Below are 16,153 nucleotides of genomic sequence, written 5' to 3'. Positions count from 1 at the left end.
ACGTTCTCCGCACTCATTGCCATCGTTTGAACCACATCTGTTAGGTCCTGCACCTCAGGAGAGCGTATCGAGCTCTCCTTCCCCTCCTCACCCTGGGTGTGCCTCACTGTATCTCACTGGGACCTGCAGTCTCGGACTGTGAGGCCCTGGGTGTGCCTCACTGTATCTCACTGGGACCTGCAGTCTCGGACTGTGAGGCCCTGGGTGTGCCTCACTGTATCTCACTGGGACCTGCAGTCTCGGACTGTGAGGCCCTGGGTGTGCCTCACTGTATCTCACTGGGACTTGCAGCCTCGGACTGTGAGGCCCTGGGTGTGCCTCACAGTATCTCACTGGGACCTGCAGTCTCGGACTGTGAGGCCCTGGGTGTGCCTCACTGTATCTCACTGGAACTTGCAGCCTCGGACCGTGGGGCCCTGGGTGTGCCTCACTGTATCTCACTGGGACCTGCAGTCTCGGACTGTGAGGCCCTGGGTGTGCCTCACTGTATCTCACTGGGACTTGCAGCCTCGGACCGTGGGGCCCTGGGTGTGCCTCACTGTATCTCACTGGGACCTGCAGTCTCGGACTGTGAGGCCCTGGGTGTGCCTCACTGTATCTCACTGGGACTTGCAGCTTCGGACCGTGAGGCCCTGGGTGTGCCTCACTGTATCTCACTGGGACCTGCAGTCTCGGACTGTGAGGCCCTGGGTGTGCCTCACTGTATCTCACTGGGACTTGCAGCCTCAGACGGTGGGGCCCAGGGTGTGCCTTGCTGCATCCCACTTGAATCCCCAGCCTCAGACTGTGAGAAATCATGAATGTCCCAACACTCGCACCACTCAGGAAAGGGCCTGGCACCTCAATGGGCGGCACCTGCACCTCCTCCAGAGTGAGTACAACAGTGGGGCTTCAACCCACCCCTTCCCCCTCCCCACCCCTCCCCCACACCCTCCCCCTCACCCCCCTGCTCTTGGTGTGGAAGATGGCATTGGAAGATGTTCTCCTCTTCAGGCTCGTCTGTGTCTGAATCTTCTTCTGCATCGTCAGAATTGGCCTCAAGTTCTGCCAAATATAACAGAACAGACAAATGGTTAGCAGTAGAGGAGGGGGCAGGGTGGCACGAGTAGGCTCACACAGCGCAGGCAGCAGGCTCATTTGAAGGACCATGATGAATGATAGCACATTGCATCAACCGAAGCGTAGCTGACGGAGACATCCCCATGAACCGAAGCATGGCTAGCCCGCGCAGTATTAACATTTAGCAAAGCCAGACTATGGAATTTGCAGGACTTACCCTCTCCCTCGAGTGTGGGCCCAGCTTGTGCAGTGGTGGTTGCTTTTCTCCAGGCAAGACCCATAAAAGCAGCGACCCTCTCTTCCAAGGATGTCAGTGGCTGCAGATTTGCCGGGCCTCCTCCTGTTCGAGTTCTTTCTCTTTTGTTGTGTGCCACCTTCCTCTGCAAAGATGAAAATTTTACTTTTTAGAGACGGTGTCTTTCTGCTGGGTGGGACATAGACAGATGGTCACACTTACAATTGCAATTCCAGTGAATAAATGAAAATATTACTTACACTAACTGCTTGACCAAGGTCCTGCCACTTCTTTTTGCACTGGCCTCGGGGTGGTCACCATTGCACAGTAATCTTCAGCAAGTTGGTTCCAGCGTTTCTTCATTTCTTTTGGTGAAACTTTTCTGTGACCTCTGCTGGTGTCCAGCTCGTGCCGTCTGCCCTCAATCACAGTAACCTAGTGCCTCCACTTCATCCTGTAAGAAATTCTTGGTTCTTGAGCTGTGTTGCATATTGTATTGCAGCTCCGATTTCTTCCACTCAGAACTAAAATTCTCACACACAACTGGCTCTTTAAAAATGGCCGAATGCAGACCGGGAGCATACTGGGCATGCGCACCCATAGCAGTCACGTAAAAAACGCCATTTTTTTTCGTGCATGCGCAGAAGGGGGGCATCCTTTTTTCGCCGCAGACATTAGGCTCCACCCACGAAGCTAAAGGACAGGCTGCGCAGCGCCAATTTCAAAAAATAGAACGGGGAAACTTTAAAGGATTTTTTTTGGCGTAGTCAGGCCCAAAAACACGGGCGTTACTCTTCAAATATGCCAAAAAATGGCATTGGGGAAAATTGAGCCCCCAGGATGTAGACCGTCATGGCCAGGGGATTTGTCAGCTTTTAGTCCCAATAGTTTCTCTAGTACTTTTTCTCTGCTATATTAATTATATTAATTTCCTCACCCTCATTAGGTCCTTGGTTCCCCACCATTTTAGGTATGTTTTTGGTATCTTCTACTGTGACGACCGATACAAAATATTTAACGTTTCTGCCATTTCCTTATTCCCCATAATAATTTCTCCTGCCTCGGTCTCTAAGGGGCCAATGTTTACTTTTGCTACTCATTTTCCTTTTTACATACTTGTAGAAGCTCTTACAATCTGTTTTTATATTTCTTGCTTGTTTTCTCTCAGTCTATTTTTTCCCGTTTTATCAATTTTTTGGTCATCCTTTGCTGGTTTCTGAAACTCTCCCAATCCTCGGGCTTACTACTATCCCAGTGCAGTGCTGAGGGAGTGCTGCATTGTTGGAGGTGCTGTCTTTCAGATAAGACATTAAACCGAGGCCCCGTCTGCTCTCAGGTGGACATAAAAGTTCCCATGGCACTATTTTGAAGAAGAGCAGGGGAGTTATCCTTGGTGTCCTGGTCAATATTTATCCCTCAATCAACATGATCTGGTCATTATCACATTGCTGTTTGTGGGAGCTTGCTTGTGCTCAAATTGGCTGCTGCGTTTCCTACATTACAACAGTGGCTGCAGCTCAAAAAGTACTTCATTGGCTGTAAAGCACCTTAAGATATCCGGTGGTCGTGAAAAGCGCGATATAAATGCAAGCCTTTCTTTTTTCTTTTTATTCTTTGCAACATTAGAAGCTTTTTCTTTCACTCTAATGCTATCTTTAACTTCTTTAGTTAGCCACGGATGGATAACTTTTCCTGTGGAGTTTCTGTTTCTCAATAGAATGTATTTTTGTTGAGAATTATTAAATATTTCTTTAAATACTAGCCACTACTTATCTACTATAATACATTTTAATCTATTTTTCCAATCTACCTTAGCCAACTCACCTTTCATACTTTATTTAAGTTTAAGACTAGTTTCGGACTTGGGTAAGTCACTCACAAACGTAATGCGAAATTCTATCGTATTATGATCACTCTGCCCTAGAGGGTCCTTTACTATGAGATTGCTAATTAACCCTGTCTCACACGCAATACAAGATCTAAAATAGCCTGTTATTTGTTTGGTTCCATGATGTATTGTTCTAGGAAACTGTCCCGAATGCAGTCCATGAACTGAGCCACCAGATTACATTTGCCAATTTGATTTGTCCAATCCAAATGAAGATTAAAGTCCCCCACGATTATTGCATTACCTTTGTTACAAGCTCCTACCATTTCTTGATTAATATTCTGTCCAATGGTACAGCTACTGTTAGGGGGCCTATATACTACTCCCACCAGTGTTTTCTGTCCCTTGTCATTCCTTATCGCACCGATAATGGTCCTTGTATTTCCCCGGTACGGTGATACATCCTACAACAGGGATTTGCTCCCTGAGTAGGCTTGCTGCTCTATCTTCAACTTCTCCATCGGAAAATCACTTAACTTGTTGAGATACAGTGATTCAGGTAGTACGCTGATGGATGCACCAGTGTCGATTTCCATGAGTATCCTGATTCCTGCAACATTTACTTCTGTAAGGGGTTTTCACAGGGTTGTTGAGCCTTGGGTGACTCTCTCTGGGCTTCTGCCCCCACAGCTTATGCCTAGCCTTTGAGGTACCTGTGAGTGTCAAACACTCCTAACCCCTTCTTCACTAGCCTGTGACACACAGTTGAGCGTTTTCGAGGCGCTCCTAGCTTCCCTTACACGGTTCTGACATAAGACTCACGATCAGGAGATGTAATACAATAGAACTGAGACAAGGTGATTCCAAGAGGAACTTTAGGCTTCCAATTTATTTGACAAGGTGTAACTCAACAAACAGCAATACACCAACAAAACAATCCCCCTAAATCCCACTAAAACGGACCCAACGAAAATCTTTACACCAGTTTAGCAGTACAATGCCCAACCTCCCACCTTTCCTGGCCTAACTGAGTTGGGAGTTCTGGGGACCAGAGGTTATACTCACTACTGTGCCTTCCGCAGTCTGGTGGTTTGTTTCTTCTATCTTCGGTGTCTTCGGACACTGGTTTTCCTTCAGTGTCGAGAGGCTTGCTGGCTGTGGTTGTTGGATGACGAGGGCAGGGAAAATCATCACTTCTTTTTCACTACGTCAGAAACCCTTTTTTTATAGCCAGATTATCCAGTCCGCCTCTCCTGCTGAAGTCGATTATTCTCATCGGTGGACTTTTTGATTTTGAAAAATGCGGCAGTTTTAGATTGGGGTTTTTTTTTCCCACTGATAACTTACTCAAGGTTTGACTGGGTGTTGATTGCATTGGCCTCCTGTAGCCATTGTGCTAGTCTGGCCTGAGCCAGATATTTCTATGCCTGATGAAAAAAGGTGTTGGAATATGTATGTGGCATTGTTTAAATGCTAATGTTTTCAAGGGGCAAGTTTCGAGGGTATACAGTTCCCAGACAATTTGATTAGTTCCAATGTCCAAGCTGGCCTTTTTGATATTGACCCCGCCCCTTTTCTTGCAGACCCAACATACACATTTAAAAAAATCCCAAATTCGATTAAAGTTCGTAGTTTCTTCCATGTGCACTTTAGGATTTCAAACTTTCTGGTAGATAGTTCCAAATTAAATTCCCTTTCCTATGAGTCCAAACACTGGGGGGGGGGGGGGTCTCCATTCATTTGTGTCCCACAGCCCTTTTCCTTCTGGGTAAAATGAGGGGGTTTTCGTCCTACCCCTGCACTTGGATGATGATACTTCGTGAATCATTGTTAGGTACCCTTGTGTTCCTGATGACTTGTATCTCCTTGTCCTGTTGCTTTTCTTCCATGCTCTGTAGTCTCTGGGGATTTCTACTTATAGCATTGAAAAGTGGTTTAGTCTTCAGTCGGCTGCCTTCATAAGATGCACAGTTTTGCTGCAGAAGAATCACTCTGCATTCACATATGGTCAACTTTGAGCAATGTGTTGTCCCAGACACCGATAGCACGACTTCAATGCTCTGTTACCTTGGTCAGTTGCTGAGGCCTTGGGGCCCAACTGCCTTTTACTTTTAACCTGCAGGTGATTCACCTCGGTTGTCTGATGACTGAAAATGGTCCAAAATTCGTGGGAATATTGGTCGGCCATATCCATTGACATAGCTGTCTGACAAGCTAAATCAAAAGTCAAGTTAGGGATTGTCAACAACTTTCTTCTGATCGCATCATTTTTTATCCCACAAACAAAGCGGTCACGCAATGCTGGGTCCTGAAGGTTTCCGAAATGACAGTGATAACTTCTTTAAAGCTACAACGTACTCACTGATACCCTCGTCAATAAATTGATTTCGTTTTCCAAAATGATAACTTTCAGCAATTTCCAGGGGCTCAGGACTGTAGTGCAATCTCCATCACTGGCGTGTCCTTTGGCTTGATAGAAACAAGCACAGTTCAGGGTTTTGTACACCTCGGGGCCTGCTTCAGTTGGTAAAATAACCGTTTTCTTTCTAACAGCACCCGGTTACGGTTTTCATCATCGGGAACTTCGATGATACTATTCGCGGAGAAAAACATTTCTAGCCGCTCCGCTTGCGCTCCAAAAGTCTCTTGGTGGCGGTGGAACTCACCCAAGCGCCCTTTTATTCCCTTTGGCGCGGCCATCTGGACTCTTCAGGTCAGCCAGGTGTGCTCGTAATTTACCGTGGATTTTTAGCTGTGCTGCAAAAACAAAGAAGCTCTCAAAGTCTCTCTGTTGTTTGGTCGGAACATCCACCAAGCCAGGCGACCATTGCGGGTGTACTTCCGGGCGGACGGTTCGGGCAAAAGTCTAAACTCCTGCCCGTGTCGCAATCAGAGTCGTTGCACACCCGGCGCGGTTCTTCCCGCCAGTGCTGCTCAGCGCTGCCGCAAAACCCGACCCGAGGATCACAACGGGGCGCAGGCGATCTGAACGGCGCCTTTCACGCCGCTCCGGGGCGAAACCCAGAGTGCAAATACTGGAAAATACAGCCCTAAGTCGTTCTTTACCTAAAGTGTTAGCCTAGTTAGCCTAGATTTATGTGTTCAAATTTCTGCCGTGGGACTTGTACTTCTGCTATCACTGAGCCGAGGTGTAAGGCCATGATCTAACACTGTGCAGCACCCAGTTGTTATTATCTGAAAAAACAATCTGCTAAAGATTTTTTCTTTTACATTTTCTGGACAGACAAAATGCAGAAATCCATCTCCTCCAGCTAAACACAAAATGTTAAACAGTCTGTTATACCTTCCCACGCTGACAAACCTGGTGTGTCCTTGCACAGTTTCTATTTTTGTTGCTGATTTCGAGTATTTACAGTTTTTGTTTCTGTTTATCTCCACAGAAAGCTAGCACTTTCTAAATTGGTTTCAGCCGACCTCCCACAGCCAAAGAGCCGTTGTTACCATGGAAATTTCAAAACTGAAGATGTTTTCCACATTATTTGAAAGTAAGATTGGAACTGGCGATACCACCTTACTCAGTCTGATTGTTCAGACTGAACATCAGCAGCTGGCATTCATATAGTGCCTTTAGCATAAAGGCGAGTGTTTTTGTGGCGGAGGAGCGGCGAGAGATCGTGGTGAAGGTGCAGCGAATGAAGGTACGGGGCCCAGAAGAGCCGAGGGCCCAGGGGCAGCACGAGCCAGCCCACACTGCGATATGGAGTGCGCACTAGGTCCGTGCTGCAGAGCAGTTCTCCAATCTTCCTGGTTAACCCTTGCCACTGGACCAAGAACTAGCTCTGTCAAGCCTGTGTGGTGGTTGGTGTGCAACGGTCACCCCATGTTAAAAAAATCCACGCACAGGCATCTTCCACCCCATTAATTGGAGTTCAAGACTGGAATATTGGGTCCTTCATTGAAACCCCTGTGAGCTCTTGTGGAAGCAAGTCATCCTCGTTCGAGGGGCCGCCTATGATGATGATGATTAGCATCATCATAGGCAGTCCCTCGGAATCGAGGATGACTTGCTTCCACTTCTGAAGTGAGTTCTTTGGTGGTTGGACAGTCCAATACGAGAGCCACAGACTCTGTCACAGGTGGGACAGATAGTCGTTGAGGGTAAGGGTGGATGGGACTGGTTTGCCGCACGCTCCTTCCGCTGCCTGTGTTTGGTTTCTGCATGCTCTCGGCGATGAGACTCGAGGTGCTCAGCGCCCTCCGGGATTCACTTCCTCCACTGAGGGTGGTCTTGGGCCAGGGACTCCCAGGTGTCAGTAAAGACATCCCAAAGCACTTCAGTTTGTAAATGGGTCGATGTCATCTCCCGGACTGGTTTTGATCGCCTGACTGGGTCGGAGAGGAATTTTCCAGATTTTTTTCCCCCTTATTGACCCTTTCCCAGGAGATTCCATGGTGCGGGAGTGTGGGAAGTATGGGGTCATGATGCTCTGAGCATCATGAGTTGTGGAACAGAATTGATGGACCATCCCTGCCCGTCAATTTTGTATGTTCACGGAGGTGTGAGGGGATTAAAAAGTAGCCTGCAGGCCGCTATCGGTGGAGTTGGGAGAAATGGTCAAAAGCTCGGTTAAAGAGATGGCTTTTAAGGAGGGTCTTAAAGGAGGTGAGAGAGGTGGAAAGGGATAGGAAAGGGATTCCAGGAAACTAACTGATCTTTTACCTCAGGGATGAAATTATTCAGAAATGACTGATGGGTAGAAGTTCTTTTTCCCTCTCCCTTTCCCGTTCTCTCCTCTCTACTTCTGTTTGACTGGGGATAAGTTTAACGCCCAGTTTCCCAGGGCTTGGGCAATCCGACAGCTGCAGGGAGCTGGAATGGCCGAATCCAGCAGGTAAGTGCTTTACCCACACTGCTTGTGGGCCAGGAGGGGGCTTCACCCCCGGCCCCCCCAACGCAACCTGCTTTACTCCCCGCAGTCGGAACCCCATCCCACTCAATCGGACCTCCCACCATGATCCGATCTCCCCTTGACCCATGTTCTCCCGCTGACCTCCAATTCCCTCATGACCTCCTATTGTTCCCAACCTCCGATCTCCCCAAGACCTCTGACCTCCGATCTCCCCAAGACCTCCGACCTACGATCTCTCCCTAGCTCTGATACCCCCATTACCTCTGATCCTCCCTTGAACTCCAATTCCCCTACAACCTCCAATCTCGCCCAAGACCTCCAACCTCTGATCTCCCCATGACCTCTGATCCTCCCTTGACCTCCAATCCCCCGACCTCCTCTCTGTCCCTGGTTGCAGCCTGATGCCACATGCCTTCTCGCGTGGCAACGAGCCTCTCAATCCGGCTGGCTGACAACCAAGAAACAGAGACAACATTTTTGAATTATGTCCTGCTGTTAAATTCAGCAGGATCTCCACATTACCTGCATTTCCGGGTTTCCTGAACACTACAACCCCTATCCCCGGCTTCCCACAAATATCATGCCACTATCTTTCTCTCTCTCTCTCTTTCTCTCGCTGTCTTTACCCTCTCTTCTCTCTCCCTCTCTCTGTCTCTCTTTTAATGTCTCTCTCTCCTTCCCCCACCTCTCTATCTTTCTCTCTCCCCCCTCTCTCCCTCTCTCTCCACCTTCTCTTTCTCACCCTCTCTCTCTGTCCCCCTCTCTCTCTCCCCCTCTCTTTCTCACCCTATCTCTCTCTGTCCCTCCCTCTCTCTCACCCACCTCTCTCTCCCCCTCTCTCTACCCTCTCTCTCTCTCACCCTCTCTCTCTCGCCCCCTCTCTCTCTCCATCCCTCTGTGGTGTATAAAATGATACAATGAACTCCGTACTGTGAGCCAGTGACCAGGTGTAATCTGGTCAGTCTTTAATGGCTTCCATAAGTGAAGATACAAAGGTGAAGTTCAGGTTATATACCGGGCCCAGCACGAGCGTACCTATGACCCTAGGACCTCTGACGGTAGTGCCCTCTGTTGATAGGCAGACCTTATGTACATACATTACATCATTCCCCACACGCCCCCCCCCCCCCCCCCCACCAGTTCTTGGCACAAGTCCATATTACAAGTTCATACGGTCCGGAGCCCTTTGCTCTTTGGTTGACCGTCTCAGTGCAATCCCAGAGCTTTCCGAGTCTCTCACAACTTGAGGCTGGGCGTTGACCACAGTGGGTTCTTCTGATGGCTGGACGTGAGTTGTTTGGTCCTCTAAGCTCGCGGTGTCTTCTTCCAACTGTTCCGGTTCGTCAGTGTGTCTTAGCTTGATTTGATCAATGTGTTTCCTGCACATCTGCCCATTCTTGAGCTTAACCATATACACCCGGTTACCCTCCTTATCCGTAACATTGCCCGCGAGCCACTTGGGCCCTTGACCATGGTTAAGTACATACACTGGGTCATTTACAGATATGTCGTGTGACACTGCAGCGCTGACGTTGGGTTTCGACATGATTGTTTAGGTCAGGATGGACTAGAGAGAGCCTGGTTTTGAGGCCTCTCTTCATCAATAGTTCTGCAGGCGGGACCCCGGTAGGCGTGTGTGGCCTGTAACTGAGCAGTATGCGTGACAGGCGTGTCTGCAAGGAACGTGAGTTATGCATTTCAGGCTCTGCTTGATGGTTTGAACTGCTCGCTCCGCTTGACCATTGGACACGGGTTTGAACGGGGCTGATCTCACGTGTTTTATGTCGTTGCATTTCATAAACTCTTGAAACTCCAGGCCTGTGAAACATGGTCCGTTATTGCTGACAACGATGTCTGGCAAACCATAAGTGGCAAACATGGCTCTCAGGTTCTCAATGGTGGCAGTGGAAGTGCTGGATGACATGTTCACACATTCTATCCATTTGGAGTATGCATCTACCACCACAAAAAACATTTTACCGAGGAAGGGGCCCGCAAAGTCGATGTAGATTCTAGATCACGGTTTGGATGGCCATGACCATAGACTGAGCGGAACTTCCTTTGGGGCATTGCTTAACTGCATGCAAGTGCTGCACTGATGCACGCATGACTCTAAGTCCGAGTCAATGCCAGGCCACCAAACATGGGACCTGGCGATGGCCTTCATCATGACAATACCGGGATGTGTACTATGTAACTCCCGTACAAATCTCGCCCTGCCTTTCTTGGGCATTACAACATGATTACCCCACAGTAAACAGTCGGACTGGATGAAAAGCTCATCTTTGCGATGGCTGTACGGGTGGGTTTCATCACCCATTTCCTTGGGGATGGTCTTCCAGTCCCCGTTAAGAATACAACGTTTTACAACCGCTAGGGTCGGATCCTGGCTGGTCCAGGTCTTAACTTGTTGAGCAGTGACAGGCGACCCTTCATTCTCAAAGGCATCCATGACCATGAGTAGCTCTGCGGGCATTGGCATTTCCACCTCCGGTTTGGGCAACGGTAACCGGCTCAATGCATCAGCGCAGTTGTCGGTGCCTGGTCTATGGCGAATGACATAATCATGAGCAGATAATGTCAGCGCCCACCTCTGGATGCGGGACAACACGTTGGTATTGATACCTTTATGTTCCGAGAACAACGATATAAGCAGCTTGTGATCGGTTTCCAGCTCGAAGCGAAGCCCAAACAAGCATTGGTGCATTTTTTTTACCCCATAAACACATGCTAAAGCCTCTTTCTCTACCATGCCATAGGCTTTTTCCGCCTTAGACAGGCTTCGAGACGCGTATGCAACTGGTTGTACTTAGCCTGGCTCATTGGCTTGCTGGAGTACGCAGCCGACCCCATAGGACAACGCATCATAGGGCAAAACTAGACGCTTACATGGGTCATACAGTACCAGTAGCTTGTGGGAACATAACAGATTTCTAGCCTTCTCAAAGACTCCGTCTTGAAGTTCACCCCACACCCAGTCATCTCTTTTCCTGAGCAGCTTGTGCAAAGGCTCTAAAACTGTGTTCAATTTGGGCAAGAAGTTACCGAAGTAGTTGAGAAGACCCAGGAATGAATGCAGCTCTGTCACATTCTGGGGCCTGGATGCATTTTTGATCGTCTCTGTTTTCGTGTCTGTAGGCCTGATTCCATCTGCAGCAATCTTTTGTCCAACGAATTCGAACTCTGGTGCCATGAAAACGCACTTCGAACGTTTCAGCCTGAGTCCCACTTTGTCCAGACGATGCAGATTGTGCAGGTGCTCGGCGGTGATCGGCGGTGTCATGACCTGTGACTAGGATGTCGTCTTGGAATACCATGGTCCTGGGGACAGATTTCAATATGTTTCTCTGAAATATGGCTGCCGCCGAACGAATGCCAAAAGGGCACATGTTGTAAATAAACAGTCCTTTGTGCATGTTGATGCACATAAGTTTCTTTGATGATTCAACCAGTTCCTGTGTCAGGTAGGCCGACGTTATATCCAATTTGGTGAACGATTTTACCCTGGCTAGCATTGCAAACAGGTCATCAGCTTTTGGTAGCGGGTACTGATCGTGTTTCAAAACTCGGTTGATCATGGCCTTGTAGTCTCCACAAATCCTGACCGTGCCATCGTTCTTTAACAACGGAACAATGGGGCTGGCCCATTCATTAAATTTGACCGGTGAGATGACCCTCTCATGTTGTAGCCTCTCCAATTCAAGCTCGACCTTTTCTCTTTCTCTCATCATGTGCGGGACCGCCCTGGCTTTGTGATGGATGGGCCTTGCGTCTGGACCTAGGTGAATCTGCACCTTGGCTTCCTTGAAGCTGCTAATCCCCAGTTTAAACAGTGAGGGAAATTTGCTCAGCACTTGAGCACACAAATCATCACCCACTGATGACAAAGCTTTGATATCGTACCATTTCCATTTTATTTTCTCGAGCCAACTCCTGCCGAATTACGATGGGCCGTTGCCTGGGATAATCCATAATGGTAGATCATGAACCGCTCCCTCGTACGACACTCTTACTCTGCACTACCGATCACTGGTATGAGCTCTTTGGTGTAGGTACGCAACTTTGCATTTATCGGACTCAGCTTGGGTCTCTCTGCCTTGGTCTCCACAGCTTTTTGAAAGTCCTCTGGCTCATTATCGATTGAATCGCACCCGTGTCTAATTCCATGGATACAGGCACGTTGTTTAATTTTACCTCCATCATTATCGGTTGGCTCTTTGTTAGTAATTTTACCTCCATCATTGTCGGTTGGATCTTTGTTAGGAACGCTGTACACTTCCTCCTCAGAGCTCTCAAATGCCTCGGGCTGCATCACCAGATCCACGCTGAATTGATCATCATCCACGTGGTGTGTCGCAGCTCGCTTACTCTGCTGTGGACACGTCCGCTGAAGATGCCCTGTCTTCGCACACCCTCTGCTTACATACTGCCTGAAGCGGCACTGATGGGATCGGTGATTGCCCCGGCAACGCCAACACGTTGAGCTCTGATTTGCGCCCGATGGTGAACTTTGAGCGGCTCCTGGTCTTGCAGACACAGTCAAGGCGGCCCTGCCATGTGCAGCTCTGCCGGCCGTCGATACAATTTTGTACACAGTACTTGCCGTGGAGTTCCTGTTTTGTCGCAATATCTGCTTCGTGCTTTTCTGCGTGGACATGCAAGCCTGGGTGATGGTGATGACCTTACTGAGGTCCGACATCTCCGCAGCCAGCAGCTTACTTAAGATCACCTCGTGGTTGACCCCGATCACGAAAAAGTCACGCAGCATGTCTTCCAATGCAGGCCCAAATTTGCAAGGCCCTGCAAGACATCTCAGGTCGGCAACAAATGCTGCTACGTCCTGGCCTTCTGGACGAATGTGCGTATAGAAGCGATATCTGGATATGAGGATTCCTTCCGTGGGTTTAAGGTGTTCCCGAACTAGAACACACAGTCCTTTGTAATCCTTTTCTGTATGAAGAGTGGGTGAGAGCAGATTCTTGATGAGTGCATAGATCGTGGGGCCACAGACGGTGAGAAGAACAGCTCTGCACTTCTCTGCATCCTTGTCTTTGTTTAGGTCGTTTGCCACAAAATACTGGTCAAGACGATCCGTGAAATCTCCCAATCCTCTCCCTCATTCAATCTCTCGAGAATTCCAACAGTACTCGATCGTGCTGTGCTCGCCATACTTTTGTGTGGGTTCGTATTTGCCTCATCGCCAGTTGTAGTGTATGAAATGATGCAATGAACTCCGTACTGTGAACCAGTGACCAGGTGTAACCCGGTCAGTCTTTAATGACTTCCAGAAGTGAGGATACAAAGGTGAAGTTCAGGTTATATACCGGGCCCAGCACGAGTGTATCTCTGACCCTAGGACCTCCGACGGTAGTGCCCCCTATTGGTGGGCAGACCTTATGTATATACATTACACCCTCTCTCTCTGTCCCCCTCTCTCCCTCCCTCCCCCAGCCCTCTATCTCTCTCTCTCTGCCCACCTCTCTCTCCCTCCCCCACCCCTCTATCTCTCTCTCTCCCCCCCTCTCTCCCGCCCCTCGCTCTCTCTCCCCTCTCTTTCTCACCCTCTCTCTCTCTGTCCCCCTCTCTCACCCTCTCTCTCTCCCTCTCTCTCTCTCTCTCTCTCTCCCTCTCTCTCTGACCCTCTCTCTACCTCTCTCCACCCTCCACACCTCTCTCGCTCACTCTCTTGGTATAAAAGTCATGTATAAAGTTAGTTCGAACAGTCTGAGTCTCGCTCCACATGGATAAAATCAGTAACAATCTGTCACTGAATCGACATCCTCATTTGGAGAAAGCGGTGAGGGTAACAGGAATACCACACTGGTACAGGAGGGGGTTTAGGGCCCGTTCCTAGCAGTGGAACTGAATGGTTGGGGCTGGAATAGAGCAAAAGACCCTCACTGACTTGTTGCTGATAATTACACAGGCTGGTGCAGCTTTCTCATTAATGCTTCCTTGAACCCCCGTGCAGTCTGAGGCCATTCACAGCTTATCTGGGGCATTGCTCTGAGAATTGAAATCCCCTCTGTTCATAAGTGGAGACTTGGATGACCCAAAATAACAAAAGAAGACGACTCGGACATGATCGTTTCATTGCTGTTGTATAACTGCTCTGAGCACGAGTGTGAGCTTCATGAATAGCAAACAGCACACGCATCAAACACGCACCACGGTCAGGGCAACATTGCTTTCTGCATTTGGTGTGGTTCACGTCAGATTTCAGTGCGAGTGGCTTAGACGAACTCGCTTCATCCCAGCTCTAACCAGTGAGCTCAGGTGTAACCTTTACCTTCGGATACAGATACAGCAGCAGCTGCGACTGGCTCTGCCCTCGCACTAAGTGGGACAAGGAAGGAGGCCTGCTGTTATAGTTGCGGTTCCAGCAGATGGGTCTCTCTCCAACTCACCTCATTCCAAAGTGTTCACCTTACTCTCCGAAAACAAGCTGCTGTGTCACGTAAAGAAAATAAAGACTTGCATTTATATAGCGCCTTTCACAACCTGAGTACACAATCCAGCCAATGAAGTACCTTTGAAGTGTAGTCACTGTTGTAATGTAGAAAACGCAACAGTCAATTTGCACAAAGCAAGCTCCCACAAACAGCAATGTAATAATGACCAGATCATCTGTTTTAGTGACATTGGTTGAGGGATAAATATTGTCCAAGATACCTCGCCTGCTCTTCTTTGAAATAGTGCTGTGGGATCTTTTACGTTCATCAGAGAGGCCAGACGGGGCCTGGGTTTAACATCTCCTCCAACCTCCAACAGTGCGGCACCCCCTCAACACCGCACTGGAGCATCAGCCAAGATTGTGTGCTCAAGGCTCTGAGTGGGTCTTGAACCTACAACTTTCTGACTCAGAGAGAGTGCAACCCCCTGAGCCAAGGCTGACAACAGGAACAAATCACCTTGCAATCAGAGAAGGGTTTCGGCCCCTAAGACCCCACATCAGAAGCTCTGGCACTTTCTGCAAATTGATAGTTGCAAAACCGTGCATTATGTGGTGCCTACAGCAAGGCTCACTGTCTGAAGCACGAGGTCAGAGAATTACCCTGTTGTGGACTCAGAAATCTGTCGATTAGCTGGTGAACATTTCAAATCCTTCCATAACCTGTGCCACTATTGTGTGCTTGTGTGTGTGTTTGTGTGTGTGTTAGTGCATTTGTGTTAGTGTGTATAAGGAGGAGGAGTGTGAAATATTAGATGAGATAAACATAGCGAGAGAGGAAATATTAAGGTGTTTCGCATTTATGAAAGTAGATAAATCCCAAGGCTCGGATGAATGGATTCCAGGCTGTTCAGAGAAGCAAGGGAGGAAATAGCAGAGGCTCTGACCGTCATTTTCAATCCTCTCTGGCTGCAGGTGCGGTGCCAGAGGACTGGAGGACTGCTAACATTATACCTTTGTTTAAAAAGGGAGAAAGGGAGACCGAGTAATTACAGGCCAGTCAGCCTAACCGCGGTGGTGGGAAAATTATTGGAAAAAATTCTGAGGGACAGGATAAATTGTCATTTAGAAAGGCACGGATTAATCAAGGATATTCAGCATGGCTTTGTTAAGGGAAGGTCGTGTTTGACTAACTTGATTGAATTTTTTGAGGAGATAACAAGGAGGGTTGATGAGGGCAGTGCATTTGATGTAGTCTACATGGATTTTAGCAAGGCTTTTGACAAGGTCCCACATGGCAGACTGGTCAGAAAAGTAAAAGCCCATGGGATCCAAGGGAGAGTGGCAAATTGGATCCAAAATTGACTCAGTGGCAGGAAGCAAAGGGTAATGGTTGAGGGATGTTTTTGTGACTGGAAGGCTGTATCCAGTGGAGTTCCACAGGGCACAGTATCAGGTCCCTTGCTTTTTGTAGTATACATCAATGAGTTAGACTTCAGTGTAGGGATATATGATTAAGATGATTGCAGATGATACAAAAACTGGCTGTTGGTTGATAATGAGGAAGAAAGCTGTAGACTGCAGGAAGATATTAATGGACTGGTCAGGTGGGCAGAACAGTGGCAAATGGAATTCAATCCAGAGAAGTGTGAGGTAATGCATTTGGGGAGGACTAACAAGGCAAGGGAATGCACAATAAATGGTAGGACACTGAGAAGTGTAGAGGAACAGTGGGACCTTGGAGTGCATGTCCACAGATCCTTGAAGGT

Source organism: Pristiophorus japonicus, chromosome 21 (genome assembly GCF_044704955.1).
Source record: "Pristiophorus japonicus isolate sPriJap1 chromosome 21, sPriJap1.hap1, whole genome shotgun sequence".
NCBI lineage: Eukaryota > Metazoa > Chordata > Chondrichthyes > Pristiophoridae > Pristiophorus > Pristiophorus japonicus.
This window is presented reverse-complemented; position numbering follows the sequence as displayed.